Genomic DNA, 15,506 nt, shown 5'->3' on the forward strand with positions numbered 1-15,506 from the left:
AGTAGTATACTCATTTTCACTATATTGATTCTTCCAATCCATGAACATGGTATATTTCTCCATCTATTAGTGTCCTCTTTGATTTCTTTCACCAGTGTTTTATAGTTTTCTACATATAGATCTTTAGTTTCTTTAGGTAGATATATTCCTAAGTATTTTATTCTTTTCGTTGCAATGGTGAATGGAATTGTTTCCTTAATTTCTCTTTCTATTTTCTCATTATTAGTGTATAGGAATGCAAGGGATTTCTGTGTGTTGATTTTATATCCTGCAACTTTACTATAGTCATTGATTAGTTCTAGTAATTTTCTGGTGCAGTCTTTGGGGTTTTCTATGTAGAGGATCATGTCATCTGCAAACAGTGAGAGTTTTACTTCTTCTTTTCCAATTTGGATTCCTTTTATTTCTTTTTCTGCTCTGATTGCTGTGGCCAAAACTTCCAAAACTATGTTGAATAGTAATGGTGAAAGTGGGCACCCTTGTCTTGTTCCTGACTTTAGAGGAAATGCTTTCAATTTTTTACCATTGAGGATAATGTTTGCTGTGGGTTTGTCATATATAGCTTTTATTTTGTTGAGGTATGTTCCTTCTAGTCCTACTTTCTGGAGAGTTTTTATCATAAATGGATGTTGAATTTTGTCAAAGGCTTTCTCTGCATCTATTGAGATAATCATATGGTTTTTATTTTTCAATTTGTTAATGTGGTATATTACATTGATTGATTTGCAGATATTGAAGAATCCTTGCATCCCTGGGATAAAGCCCACTTGGTCAAGGTGTATGATCTTTTTAATGTGTTCTTGGATTCTGATTGCTAGACTTTTGTTAAGGATTTTTACATCTATGTTCATCAGTGATATTGGCCTATAGTTTTATTTTTTTGTGGCTTCTTTGTCAGGTTTTGGTATTAGGGTGATGGTGGCCTCATAGAATGAGTTTAGAAGTTTACCTTCCTCTGCAATTTTCTGGAAGAGTTTGAATAGGATAGGTGTTAGCTCTTCTCTAAATTTTTGGTAGAATTCAGCTGTGAAGCCATTTGGACCTGGGCATTTGTTTGCTGGAAGATTTCTGATTACAGTTTCAATTTCTGTGCTTGTGATGGGTCTGCACAAAGACAGAAATATAGATCAATGAAACAAAATAGAAATCCCAGAGATAAATCCATGCACATATGGACACCTTATCTTTGACAAAGGAGGCAAGAATATACAATGGATTAAAGACAATCTCTTTAACAAGTGGTGCTGGGAAAACTGGTCAACCACTTGTAAAAGAATGAAATTAGAACACTTTCTAACACCATACACAAAAATAAACTCAAAATGGATTAAAGATCTAAATGTAAGACCAGAAACTATAAAAATCCTAGAGCAGAACTTAGGCAAAACACTCTCCGACATACATCACAGCAGGATCCTCTATGACCCACCTCCAAGAATATTGGAAATAAAAGCAAAAATAAACAAATGGGACCTAATTAAACTTAAAAGCTTCTGCACAACAAAGGAAACTATAAGCAAGGTGAAAAAACAGCCTTCAGAATGGGAGAAAATAATAGCAAATGAAGCAACTGACTAACAACTAATCTCAAAAATATACAAGCAACTCCTACAGCTCAATTCCAGAAAAATAAATGACCCAATCAGAAAATGGGCCAAAGAACTAAATAGACATTTCTCCAAAGAAGACATACAGATGGCTAACAAACACATGAAAAGATGCTCAACATCACTCATTATCAGAGAAATGCAAATCAAAACCACAATGAGGTACCATTTCACGCCAGTCAGAATGGCTGCGATCCAAAAGTCTACAAGCAATAAATGCTGGAGAGGGTGTGGAGAAAAGGGAACCCTCTTACACTGTTGGTGGAAATGCAAACTAGTACAGCCACTATGGAGAACAGTGTGGAGATTCCTTAAAAAAACTGGAAATAGAACTGCTTTATGATCCAGCAATCCCACTGCTGGGCATACACACTGAGTAAACCAGAATTGAAAGAGACATGTGTACCCCAATGTTCATCACAGCACTGTTTATAATAGCCAGGGCATGGAAGCAACCTAGATGTCCATCAGCAGATGAATGGATAAGAAAGCAGTGGTACATATACACAATGGAGTATTACTCAGCCTTTAAAAAGAATACATTTGAATCAGTTCTAATGAGGTGGATGAAACTGGAGCCTATTATACAGAGTGAAGTAAGCCAGAAAGAAAAACACCAATACAGTATACTAACGCATATATATGGAATTTAGAAAGATGGTAACAATAACCCTGTGTACGAGACAGCAAAAGAGACACTGATGTATAGAACAGTCTTTTGGACTCTGTGAGAGAGGGAGAGGGTGGGATGATTTGGGAGAATGGCATTGAAATATGTATAAAATCATATATGAAACGAGTCACCAGTCCAGGTTCAATACACGGTACTGGATGCTTGGGGCTGGTGCACTGGGATGAGCCTAAGGGATTGTATGGGGAGGGAGGAGGGAGTAGGGAGGAGGGTTCAGTATGGGGAACACATGTATACCTGTGGCGGATTCATGTTGATATATGGCAAAACCAATACAATATTGTAAAGTTAAAAAATAAAATAAAATAATAAAAAAAAGGGATACCTGAAAAAAATAACAAATAAAGAATTGTTTGGTTCTCAGTAAGGGTCTTGAATATTAGACAAAGAAATCTGTGGCTTTCTTAAATGGACAACCGTTCCTCATTTGTGAGAAGGGCAATCACAGTACAGCATGTGTTTTTTAGAATGATAATATTGAAGGCATTGTAGAAAACAAAATTAAGATGGTAACCATCTGGGCAGTTTCAAGATAGGGCTAGTATTTAAGATCGGTCAAGAAAAATTAACTTCTTGACTTTCAAGCCTCACCCACTATTAGTACAAAGACATTCTCGACATAAAAGAGATTATGTCAGAGACTGTGAACTCTATTCTGCCTCCCTTTTTACCCTGGGTATTCTTAAGATTTGAAGAAGTATGAAAAATAGATCTGGAAAATACTGCTAACCCTGGTTAGGACAATAAACAAACTGAAGAGCTCTTATTTTCAGTATCTAGTATGATCATAAAAAATTTGTCCTTTGGTAACAGACAAGCCTGGGAAACTTTAAAAATACCAATGCCTATGTCCCATCCAAGTCTAATTACATCAGAATTTCTGAGTGTGACCATCACTGATATCTCTCAGGTATTTGGTACAAATTTGGATATTTAATAACCAGTGACTTTGGTGGCCAAGTGCATGCCAGTCCTTTGTAAATATTCTGTGAATGTATGAAATAAATGATTATCCTCTAAAAAAAACAAAAAAACAAAAATGAAACCAGGTATTTCTGATTTCATACTTTCACTACACCAAACAATGAGCACAGAAAAAGGACACCAATGAAACAAGAATGTGTGTAATTTTTAAAAGATAGATGGTGTTATAGCATATTTGCATGTTGACCGGTTGACCTATTAGGAAGGTAAATATTAATGGCAAGGAAGTAGAGAAAGGTAATTCCAGAGGAATTCCTTCTTGAATTGGCAAGGAGGTTGTGATTAAGTCCATAAACACATCTTGACCATAGATAGACATGCAAATATATATATATATATATATATATATATATATATATATATATATAGTTGCAAGCAGGAGGAGAAAGTACATGAATATTAGATGTAGACAGGTTAATAGGGTGTGGTGTCTGATGGTGGTAGCATAAAAAAGTTCCCTTCTAGTAGCTTTTATTTCTCTCTAGCTTTTTTAGAGGTACAACTGACAAATGAAATTGTAAGATCTTTAAAGTGTACAATTTGATTATTTTATATACCTACACATCATGAAAGAATTCACTCCATTAAGTTAACCATTATTTACTTATTTATTTTAGTAAAAACATTTAAGTTCTACTTTCGGGAAATTTCAATTATATGAGTATTATTAATTATGGGCTTCCATTGCAGCTCATCTGGTAAAGAATCTGCCTGCAATGCTGGAGACCTGGGTTCGATCCCTGGATTGGGTAGATCCCCTGGAGAAGGGAAAGGCTAGTCGCTTGACTATTCTGGCCTGGAGAATTCTATGGACCCAATAGTCCATGGGATCGCAAAGACTCAGACACCACTGAGTGACTTTCACATGCACACACACACACACATTATCATTTATAGTCACCATGTTATACATTAGATCCTCAAGACCTTATTCATCTTATAACTGAAAGTTTGTACCTTTTCACCAACCTCTTTCTATTTCCCTTATCCCTCATTCCCTGGCAATTACTTTTCTTGTTAAGTCACAAAGTCATGTCTGACTCTTTTGCGACTTGTCTGTCAGGCTACTCTGTCTGTGGGATTTCCCAAGCAAGAATACCAGAATGAGTTGCCATTTCCACTTCCAGGGGGTCTTCCAGACCCAGGGATCGAACCCATGTCTAGCAATGGCTGGCAGTTTCTTTACTACTGAAATACCCTGTGTGTGTGTTTGTGTGTGTGTGTGTGTGTTTTTAATATTCCACATGTAACTGATACCATGACATATTTGTCTTTCTCTGTATGGCCTTTTGACACAACGTAATGCCTTCCAGTTTTATTCATGTTCTTGCAATTTATAGAATTCCTTCTTGTTTTGGAGTTGAGTGTATTCCATTGTGTGTGTTTGTGTGGGAGTGGTACAGTGTTTCTTTAATCCATTTGTTTATTGATAGATACATGCATGCATGCTCAGTCACTTCAGTCTTGTCTGATACTTTGTGACCTCATGAACTGTAGCCTGTCAGGCTTCTCTATCTATGGGGATTCTCCAGGCAAGAATGCTGGAGAGGGTTGCCATCCTCTCTCTAGAGGATCTTCCTGACCTTGAGACAGAACCAGGGTCTCCTGCATGGCAGATGGATTCTTTACCACTGAGCCACCTGGGAAGCCCTTATTCATTGATGGACACCTACTTTTTTTTCCATACCTGCGCTATTGTGAATAATGCTGCTATAAACGTGAGGGTACAGATTTCTCTTCAAGATAATGATTTTATTTCCTTTGGATATGTATCCAGAAGTGGACTTAATTAATCATATGTTAGTTCTATTTTAATTTATTGAGGAAGCCTCATACTGTTTTTCATAATGCTGTATCAATTTACATTCCTACCAACAATGTACAAGGGTTCCTTTTCTCTTGCTTGCCAACATTTGTTATCTCTTTTTTGTTTTGATAGTAGATAGACATTGTAACAGATATGAAATAATATATTGTTCTGGTTTTGATTTTTGTTTCCTTGATAATTAGTAAAATTGAGCATTTCTCATTACATTTTGGTCATTTGTATGTCTTCATAGGAAAAATGCAGTTTTTGGATCCTTTGCCATTTATTTCATTGATTAGTTTTTTGCTATTGAGTTGCATGAGATCCTTGTATATTTAAAATGTTAGCCCCTTATCAGCTATATGGTTGCAAATATTACCTTTCATTCTGTAGGTTGCATTTTAATTCCACTGATCATTTTCTTTGCTGTAAAGAAGCTTTTTAGTTTGTTGAAGTCCCACTTGTTTATTTTCTCATCTGTTGCCTTCCTTTTTAGTGTCAAATTCAAAAATTCATTGCTAAACCAAAGTCAAGGAGATTATTTACTATATTTTCTACTAGGAATTTTTCAGTTTCAGAGCTTTCATTCAAGTCTTTTTTTAATATACATTTATTTTAATTGGAGGCTAATTACTTTACAATATTGTATTGGTTTTTGCCATGCATCAACATGAATCCACCACGGGTGTACATGTGTTCCCCATCCTGAACCCCCCCTCCCACCTCCCTCCCATACCATCCCTCTGGGTCATCCCAGTGCACCAGCCCCAAGCATCCTGTATCATGCATCAAACCTGGATTGGTGATTCATTTCATATATGATATTATACATGTTTCAATGCCATTCTCCCAAATCATCCCACCCTCTCCCTCTCCCATAGAGTCCAAAAGACAGTCTGTTCTAAACATCTGTGTCTCTTTTGCTGTCTTGCATACAGGGTTATCATTACCATCTTTATAAATTCCATATATATGCATTAGTATATTGTACTGGTGTTTTTCTTTCTGGCTTACTTCACTCTGTAAAATAGGCTCCATGCTCATTCAAGTCTTTATTGCAATCTGAGTTGCTTTTTTTAATATGGTGTAAGATAGGGTATAATATATTTTTTTACATGTATGTATCCAGTTTTCCTAACATTGTCTATTGAAGAGACTGTTCTATCTTGATTTTATGTTCTTAGCTCCTTTTTCAGAAATTATTGATCATATATGCATGAATTTATTTCTGGGCTCTCTATTATGTTACATTGATCTATGCTTCTTTTTTTTGCTGCTGTTGTTGTTGTTATTGTTTGTGTACATTTTTCCTGCCTTTACTTACTATTTCGTTTACTATAGCTTTTAGTAGAGTTTGAAATCAGAAAGTTTGATGCCTTCAAATTTGTTCCTCTTTCTCAAGATTGTTTTGGCTATTTGGAAATTTTGTGGTGACATGAAATTTTAGGATTTCTACACATTCCTATGAAAAATGTCCTTGGAATTTTTGTAGAAATTGAATTGAATCTGTAGATTGCTTCAGTTAGGATGAACATTTTAAAAATAGTAATTCTCCTAATCCACAAACACAATATCTTTCCCTTTGTTTCTTCAATTTCAGTTCAGTTCAGTATAGTCGCTCAGTCATGTCTGACTCTTTGTGACCCCATGAACCGCAGCACACCAGGCCTCCCTGTCCATCACCAACTCCCAGAGTCCACCCAAACCCACGTCCATTGAGTCAGTGATGCCATCCAACCATCTCATCCTCTGTCATTCCCTTCCCCTCCTGCCTTCAATCTTTCCCAGCATCGGGGTCTTTTCAAATCAGTCAGCTCTCTGCATCAGGTGGCCAAAGTATTGGAGTTTCAGCTTCAACGGTCCCTCCATGAACACCCAGGACTGATCTCCTTTAGGATGGACTCGTTGGATCTCCTTGCAGTCCAAGGGACTCTCAACAGTCTTCTCCAACACCACGGTTCAAAAGCATCAATTCTTCCGCATCAGTATTTGATAGTTTTCAGTATGCATATCTTTCACTTCCTTGGTTAAATTGTTTCCTAACTATTTTATTATCTTTGATGCTATTGTAAATGAGAATGGTTTTCTTAATTTTACTTGTTGATAGTTTGTTGTTTTGTATGTTGATTTTGTGTCCTACAATTTATTGAAATTGTTTATTAGTTCAAAGATTTTTGGTGGTATCTTTAGGATATTTATATATAAGATCATGTCATCTGCAGATAGAGAAAATTTTTCTTTTTCCTTTCTGATTTGAAAGCCTTTTTTTTCCTTTGCCTATACTAATTGTTCTGGATAAGACTTTCAGTACTATGTTGAATAAAAGTGATGAGAGTAGGCATCCTTGTCTTTGGTCCTAACCTTAAAAGGAAAAGCTTCAGCTTTTCACCATTTAATATTATGTTAACTGTGGGCTTATCATATATGGCCTCTATTATATTGAGATACATTCTATGCAAACTCAGTTTGGTGAGAGTTTTTATTATGAAAGGATATTTTATTTTATAAAATGCTTTTTCTATATGTATTCAAATTATCCTATGATTTTTTTTATTTGTTAATGTGGTGTACCACATTTTTTGATTTGCTGATATTGAACTATCCTTGCATCCCTGGAATATATTACAAAATCATTTTGTAGACATTTACTTGCTTAGCATACCAGGTAACAGGATCATAATGAGGAGAATGGAGCATTGTTAAAGGCATGAAAAAATGGTATTAAAGAATTTTCTCTGAAGGCAGAAGTATATTTAGACAACAACAACAAAAAACGTAGATAGAATCTAGGCTGCATTAGTGTCAAGTAATTGGTCTATTTTTAAAGAACATAGCATCAATATAATTTTGAATTTTTCCCCACCTAAGTCAACTGCCAAAATGTAAATATAAGAGATACAGATAATTGATTAACAAGGTTTGGGGTTTCACTAAGTGGATATCAGGAGACAGGACCATATAGAGCTAGAGTTTATGCAAGATAAATTAGTCTAAAAATGGGCCACAGAAACAATGCTGAGTAGTAAGGGATTGGAGAATATAGAAGAGTAATAAATAGTAACAAACTAGTAGAATCAAATGAAGTTTTATTTAGGGTCTTGCCGGGAGCTGGCATATTGCATATTGAGTGCAGCACTTTCCACACCATCATCTTTCAGGATCTGGAATAGCTCAACTGGAATTCTATCACTGCCGGGAGCCAGCGTGAGGAACTCCGCCCATGACAAAGGTCATGAGGAAGGAGGCTCGGCATACGCAAAGGTGGGATCGAGCCTCAGGAGTCCCCCTGGAAATTCTCGAGCATCTACCCCCCAAACCAGAGTCTGCCTACTTTCTGCTTTGTGCTTTCACCTACACCTCTGACTTTATGGGGGCTGTCCCCCACTACCTCTCTCTGAAAAAAAAGAGTTAGCTTACAGCTCCAGTTAATAATTCCTGGGTGTGACAGTGTTTCAACCTACAAACTCCTTTGGAAATCCTCTAGCCTGCCTGAATAGGTTTTTCCGGCCACATGTGATTGTTCAGAGCCTCCCAACTGTGAGAGGCAGGAGATGTTCTAAACTACCTAAACACAGATTCCTTTGAGTAGTTAAAAGATTGATTAGAAATTGTATTGGTGAAGGGTTTTTCACTTGTTGGGCCAATGTTTGCTGCTAAGTCTCCATACTCCTTACCTACTGTGTCCTTGGCAGTGTATTGATTGATATAATGGGTGTCTAGAAATGTAAGTAGTAACCTCAATGTTTGTAACCTTGGACCCTTGAGTTAATTCTTTTCTTGATTGAGCCCACCTCACCTTTGCCCTATAGGAATGCAGCTTTGTCCAGTGCTTTTTTGGAGGCTGGTGCCTGACTTTGGAATAATCACCTTTAGAGAAAAATAAGTTTCTTAAAATGTTAACAGGCCTCCTGGCCAGAAGATGATGTAATTCACCTGAACTTTTGCATATGATAAGTTTGAAAGCCTGGCTTCGATTAGAACCAGGAACTGCTGTCCTTGCATGACTCCACCCCTTCCCCCATTATCCTCTATGCATAACTTAAGGTATAAAAACTACTTTGGAAAATAAAGTGCAGGCCTTGTTCACCGAAACTTGGTCTCCCCATGTCGCTCTCTCTTTCAAATTCTGGCTGAGTCTCCATCTGGAGCGTGGAACCAGCCATGCTTGCTAATTATGCCTGGGCTTCTAAGATCCGACCGGGGAGGCCTCAGTGTCTCCTCTCCTTTGGGAGAACGGAAGGACGCCTGCGGCCTATGTAAGTGGTGCAAACTTCTTGTCTTGAGGTTTTATTGGTCTCCCGCGTAAACCAAGCTACTCAGCAGCTTTTCTCCACTGAATTTCCTCACTGAGCTATCCTCATTCTATTACTCTTTATATCCTTAATTAACGTTTAATTAAGCAGTTGTTTCCTGACCCTCACCTATGCTGTCTCTCCTTCGAATAGCCTGGATCAGCCGGGGCTGGACCCCGGCAGGGTCTAGTGGAAAATCCCATGGATGGAGGAGCCTGGTGGGCTGCAGTCCATAGGGTCGCTAAGAGTAGGACACTACTGAGCGACTTCACTTTCACTTTTCCCTTTCATGCATTGGAGAAGGAAATGGCAGCCCACTCCAGTGTTCTTGCCTGGAGAATCCCAGGGATGGGGTTCTCTGTCTATGGGGTCGCACAGAGTCGGACATGACTGAAGCAACTTAGCAGCAGCAGCAGCAGCAGTGAGGGCAAAGAATTGTACTACTAGGGGAAGAAGAGTGAATAAACTGGAAAGATAGAGACTTGTATTCAGATGAGGAGATGTTGAAAGTGAGATGGTGGAAGAGGGATATTGACAGTAACTGTGGTATCTGTGGTTGTAGCAGTGAGGATTGAGGAAATGTGGCAGATAAGATCAGAGGGAGAAAGCATCAAGAAACCAGGAGAAGCTCAAAAACTATTGTAAAAGGTAACACGGATATTGAAATTGCTAATAATTAGAGAGGTATTGAAGAGAATAACAGTAGATAAGGTGCTAAAATATTCAAGGAATTGGAAGCAGTGATCAGTGGACTTGATGATTGCAACAAGGAAGGACTGAAATTATAGATCGGTGGTAATGACTCTACTGTAATTATATCTGTGTGTTTTGTGTTTTCTTTTCTTTTGTCAAGTATTAAGTGAATAAAAATCATTTAGTATGAATGGCAATGATTTTCATAATTGAAAACAACAGACAGGAAGGTCTGTGGAGTTCATTTCCTATAGTTCAAAAAAAAGTCACAATAGAAGCAATAAAGTCTATCTAGTGAGAGGAAACGCATTTGAAATAAAGCTAATGAATTGACCTTTGTTTAAGAAATGTTTTGATAATTGCAATTAAATTGTTTAAAAATGCCCTGGTCTCAGCTAAATTTTAGTGACTAAGAGCAGCACACAATTCCTAAAGATGTGCATAAGTAAAAACAAATGATAACTTGTGAAAAAGTCACATTATATACAAACACGTTGGTAAAGGACCTTGCATGTGCAAACATTAGTTCTGTATAACTATAGGTAAGAAATTTATAACATTTAATATTTATGGAATTCAATGCAAATCCAACTAACACAACGATATAAACATTAAACAACATTATACAAGGAATAAAATTGGTTGTCCGCAAAACATATGAGTTAGAAAATATTAAGGTACCATTTGGAGAGAATGATTCTGATTTTAAATCATGTTTAGTGTTTCAGCACACTTATGCTCTGTATATATATCACTAAAACATTAGGGTATTTTAATTGACCAAAGAACTAGATTGACTACATTTTAAACTGAATTTCTAAATTTACTTAGTTACAAACTTAACAAAACCATAAAATGGAAAAAGGATTATTATTTCTATCTCTGTGTACTTAAAGAGCAGAAAGGCTTAGGAAATCTTGTTAATATAATAAAGCGAGCAGAAGCATCAAATCTGAGGATCTTTGATACTTAATGTCATGAAAAGACAGAAAAATAAGGAGTAAGACCTTGAGGCTCAGGTCAGGAGCACAGGAAAGCCCAATGACATAACTAAGGCAAAGTGGGATTTTTAATGCCAGCCACATAAACTGGTGTGTAGCAATGGCCAGAACGGATTTCACAAAGTCAAAGCAATTCAGGGGTCCAGCTTTACTATTCTAATATGTACCAGGAAACTGAGGAGGGATGTATCGCTAAAAGTTAATAATATTTTACTAAGCTGAGAACACCTTAGGACTTAGGTATTAAGAAAGTCTATCCTTTAAGAAAAGATATGGCTTTTCTTCTAAACCATTGCTGGCTTTCTGATGTTTATGAGAGGGTTAGCCACTCTTTCAAGGCTTGCTTATTTTAACAAGGAAGGAGTAATAGCAATTAAGAGGAAAGTGACTAAGCTCTTTTACCTTGATCAATATTTTTTTAAAGAGCCTTATTGAGATATAACACTTAGCCATGATTCAACCGTTTAAAATATGTGAAGTGAAAATTGCTCAGTTGTGTCCGACTCTTTGCGATCCCATGGACTATACAGTCCATGGAATATTCCAGGCCAGAATACTGGAGCAGGTAGCCTTTCCCTTATCCTGGGGATCTTCCCAACCCAGGAATCAAACCGGGATCTCCTGCATTGCAGGCAGATTCTTTACCAACTGAGCTATCCGGGGAGTGGTTTTTAGTATATTCACAGAGGTGTTCAGTGATTTTAGATTTGAGTCATCTCCAAAACAAACCAGGTAAGCATTAGCAGTCTATCACCATTCTTCCAATCCTCAGCTCATCAACCACCAATCTGCTTTCTATTTATATAGATTTGCTTATTCTGATCACTTTATAGAAATAGGGTTGAAAAGTTCTCTTCTATGCCAAGTGTGTCAAGTTTTACTCTTTCTATAAAAGGTATTAGAGTTTATCACACGTTTTCTAGGTATCTACTGATACGATCATATTGTTGTTCTTTATTCCTGTTAACCAAAATTTTCAGAAATGAAGATCTAATTGAGATAAAGAGGCATTTATTTAGGATTTGTTAGTACTGCACCCTGGGAGGCACAGATTCAAGAAGCACATAAATTGTGTCATGTGGGAAAGCATGAAAGTGTCCGTTGCTCAGTTGTGTCCAACTCTTTGCAACCCCATGGACTGTAGCTAGCCGGACTCCTCTGTCCATGGAATTATCCAGGCAAGATTATTGGAGTCGGTAGCCATTCCTTCTCCAGGGATCTTCCCAACCCAGGGATCAAACCCAGGTCTCCCACGTTTCAGACAGATTCTTTACCATCTGAGCCACCAGGTGTCAGACTACAAAATAGAGGAAGCTTATAAAGACAAAGCCCGCAAAGCCACTGTTAGTTACATAAGCTGTTTACCAGGAATTATGATCGCAACTGGCAAGAAGTAAGGGTGCTTATTAAAAGGATGGTTTGAGGTCTAAAAACTTATGTAGATGCAGTGGAGGGTGGGAGGGGTAACTCTGAGACCACAAGGTTGCAGCTAGGAGATGTTTTTTTTTTTTTTTTTTTTTTTTTTTTTTTTTTATTTTTTACCAAGAACTTTATTTTTTTTTTTTTTTTTAATAATTTTATTTTATTTTTAAACTTTACATAACTGTATTAGATTTGCCAAATATCAAAATGAATCCACCACAGGTATACATGTGTTCCCCATCCTGAACCCTCCTCCCTCCTCCCTCCCCATTCCATCCCTCTGGGTCGTCCCAGTGCACCAGCCCCAAGCATCCAGTATCGTGCATCGAACCTGGACTGGCAACTCATTTCATACATGATATTTACATGTTTCAATGCCATTCTCCCAAATCTTCCCACCCTCTCCCTCTCCCACAGAGTCCATAAGACTGTTCTATACATCAGTGTCTCTTTTGCTGTCTCGTACACAGGGTTATTGTTACCATCTTTCTAAATTCCATATATATGCGTTAGTATACTGTATTGGTGTTTTTCTTTCTGGCTTACTTCACTCTGTATAATAGGCTCCAGTTTCATCCACCTCATTAGAACTGATTCAAATGTATTCTTTTTAATGGCTGAATAATACTCCATTGTGTATATGTACCACAGCTTTCTTATCCATTCATCTGCTGATGGACATCTAGGTTGCTTCCATGTCCTGGCTATTATAAACAGTGCTGCGATGAACATTGGGGTACTCGTGTCTCTTTCCCTTCTGGTTTTCTCAGTGTGTATGCCCAGCAGTGGGATTGCTGGATCATAAGGCATGTCTATTTCCAGTTTTTTAAGGAATCTCCACACTGTTCTCCATAGTGGCTGCACTAGTTTGCATTCCCACCAACAGTGTAAGAGGGTTCCCTTTTCTCCACACCCTCTCCAGCATTTATTACTTGTAGACTTTTGGATTGCAGCCATTCTGACTGGTGTGAAATGGTACCTCATAGTGGTTTTGATTTGCATTTCTCTGATAATGAGTGATGTTGAGCATCTTTTCATGTGTTTGTTAGCCATCTTTATGTCTTCTTTGGAGAAATGTCTATTTAGTTCTTTGGCCCATTTTTTGATTGGGTCATTTATTTTTCTGGAGTTGAGCTGTAGGAGTTGCTTGTATATTCTCGAGATTAGTTGTTTGTCAGTTGCTTCATTTGCTATTATCTTTTCCCATTCTGAAGGCTGTCTTTTCACCTTGCTAATAGTTTCCTTTGATGTGCAGAAGCTTTTAAGGTTAATTAGGTCCCATTTGTTTATTTTTGCTTTTATTTCCAATATTCTGGGAGGTGGGTCATAGAGGATCCTGCTGTGATGTATGTCAGAGAGTGTTTTGCCTATGTTCTCCTCTAGGAGTTTTATAGTTTCTGGTCTTACGTTTAGATCTTTAATCCATTTTGAGTTTATTTTTGTGTATGGTGTTAGAAAGTGTTCTAGTTTCATTCTTTTACAAGTGGTTGACCAGAGTTCCCAGCACCACTTGTTAAAGAGATTGTCTTTAATCCATTGTATATTCTTGCCTCCTTTGTCGAAGATAAGGTGTCCATATGTGCGTGGATTTATCTCTGGGCTTTCTATTTTGTTCCATTGATCTATATTTCTGTCTTTGTGCCAGTACCATACTGTCTTGATAACTGTGGCTTTGTAGTAGAGCCTGAAGTCAGGTAGGTTGATTCCTCCAGTTCCATTCTTCTTTCTCAAGATCGCTTTGGCTATTCGAGGTTTTTTGTTTTTCCATACAAATTGTGAAATTATTTGTTCTAGCTCTGTGAAGAATGCTGTTGGTAGCTTGATAGGGATTGCATTGAATCTATAGATTGCTTTGGGTAGTATACTCATTTTCACTACATTGATTCTTCCAATCCATGAACATGGTATATTTCTCCATCTGTTAGTGTCCTCTTTGATTTCTTTCACCAGTGTTTTATAGTTTTCTATATATAGGTCTTTAGATTCTTTAGGTAGATATATTCCTAAGTATTTTATTCTTTCCGTTGCAATGGTGAATGGAATTGTTTCCTTAATTTCTCTTTCTGTTTTCTCATTATTAGTGTATAGGAATGCAAGGGATTTCTGTGTGTTGATTTTATATCCTGCAACTTTACTATAGTCATTGATTAGTTCTAGTAATTTTCTGGTGGAGTCTTTAGGGTTTTCTATGTAGAGGATCATGTCATCTGCAAACAGTGAGAGCTTTACTTCTTCTTTTCCAATTTGGATTCCTTTTATTTCTTTTTCTGCTCTGATTGCTGTGGCCAAAACTTCCAAAACTATGTTGAATAGTAATGGTGAAAGTGGGCACCCTTGTCTTGTTCCTGACTTTAGAGGAAATGCTTTCAATTTTTCACCATTGAGGATAATGTTTGCTATGGGTTTGTCATATATAGCTTTGATTATGTTGAGGTAGGTTCCTTCTATTCCTGCTTTCTGGAGAGTTTTGATCATAAATGGATGTTGAATTTTGTCAAAGGCTTTCTCTGCATCTATTGAGATAATCATATGGTTTTTATTTTTCAATTTGTTAATGTGGTGTATTACATTGATTGATTTGCGGATATTGAAGAATCCTTGCATCCCTGGGATAAAGCCCACTTGGTCATGGTGTATGATCTTTTTAATGTGTTGTTGGATTCTGATTGCTAGAATTTTGTTAAGGATTTTTGCATCTATGTTCATCAGTGATATTGGCCTGTAGTTTTCTTTTTTTGTGGGATCTTTGTCAGGTTTTGGTATTAGGGTGATGGTGGCCTCATAGAATGAGTTTGGAAGTTTACCATCCTCTGCAATTTTCTGGAAGAGTTTGAGCAGGATAGGTGTTAGCTCTTCTCTAAATTTTTGGTAGAATTCAGCTGTGAAGCCGTCTGGACCTGGGCTTTTGTTTGCTGGAAGATTTTTGATTACAGTTTCAATTTCCGTGCTTGTGATGGGTCTGTTAAGATTTTCTATTTCTTCCTGATCGAGTTTTGGAAAGTTGTACTT

This window comes from Bubalus kerabau, chromosome 2 (genome assembly GCF_029407905.1).
Source record: "Bubalus kerabau isolate K-KA32 ecotype Philippines breed swamp buffalo chromosome 2, PCC_UOA_SB_1v2, whole genome shotgun sequence".
NCBI classification, from domain to species: Eukaryota; Metazoa; Chordata; class Mammalia; order Artiodactyla; family Bovidae; genus Bubalus; species Bubalus kerabau.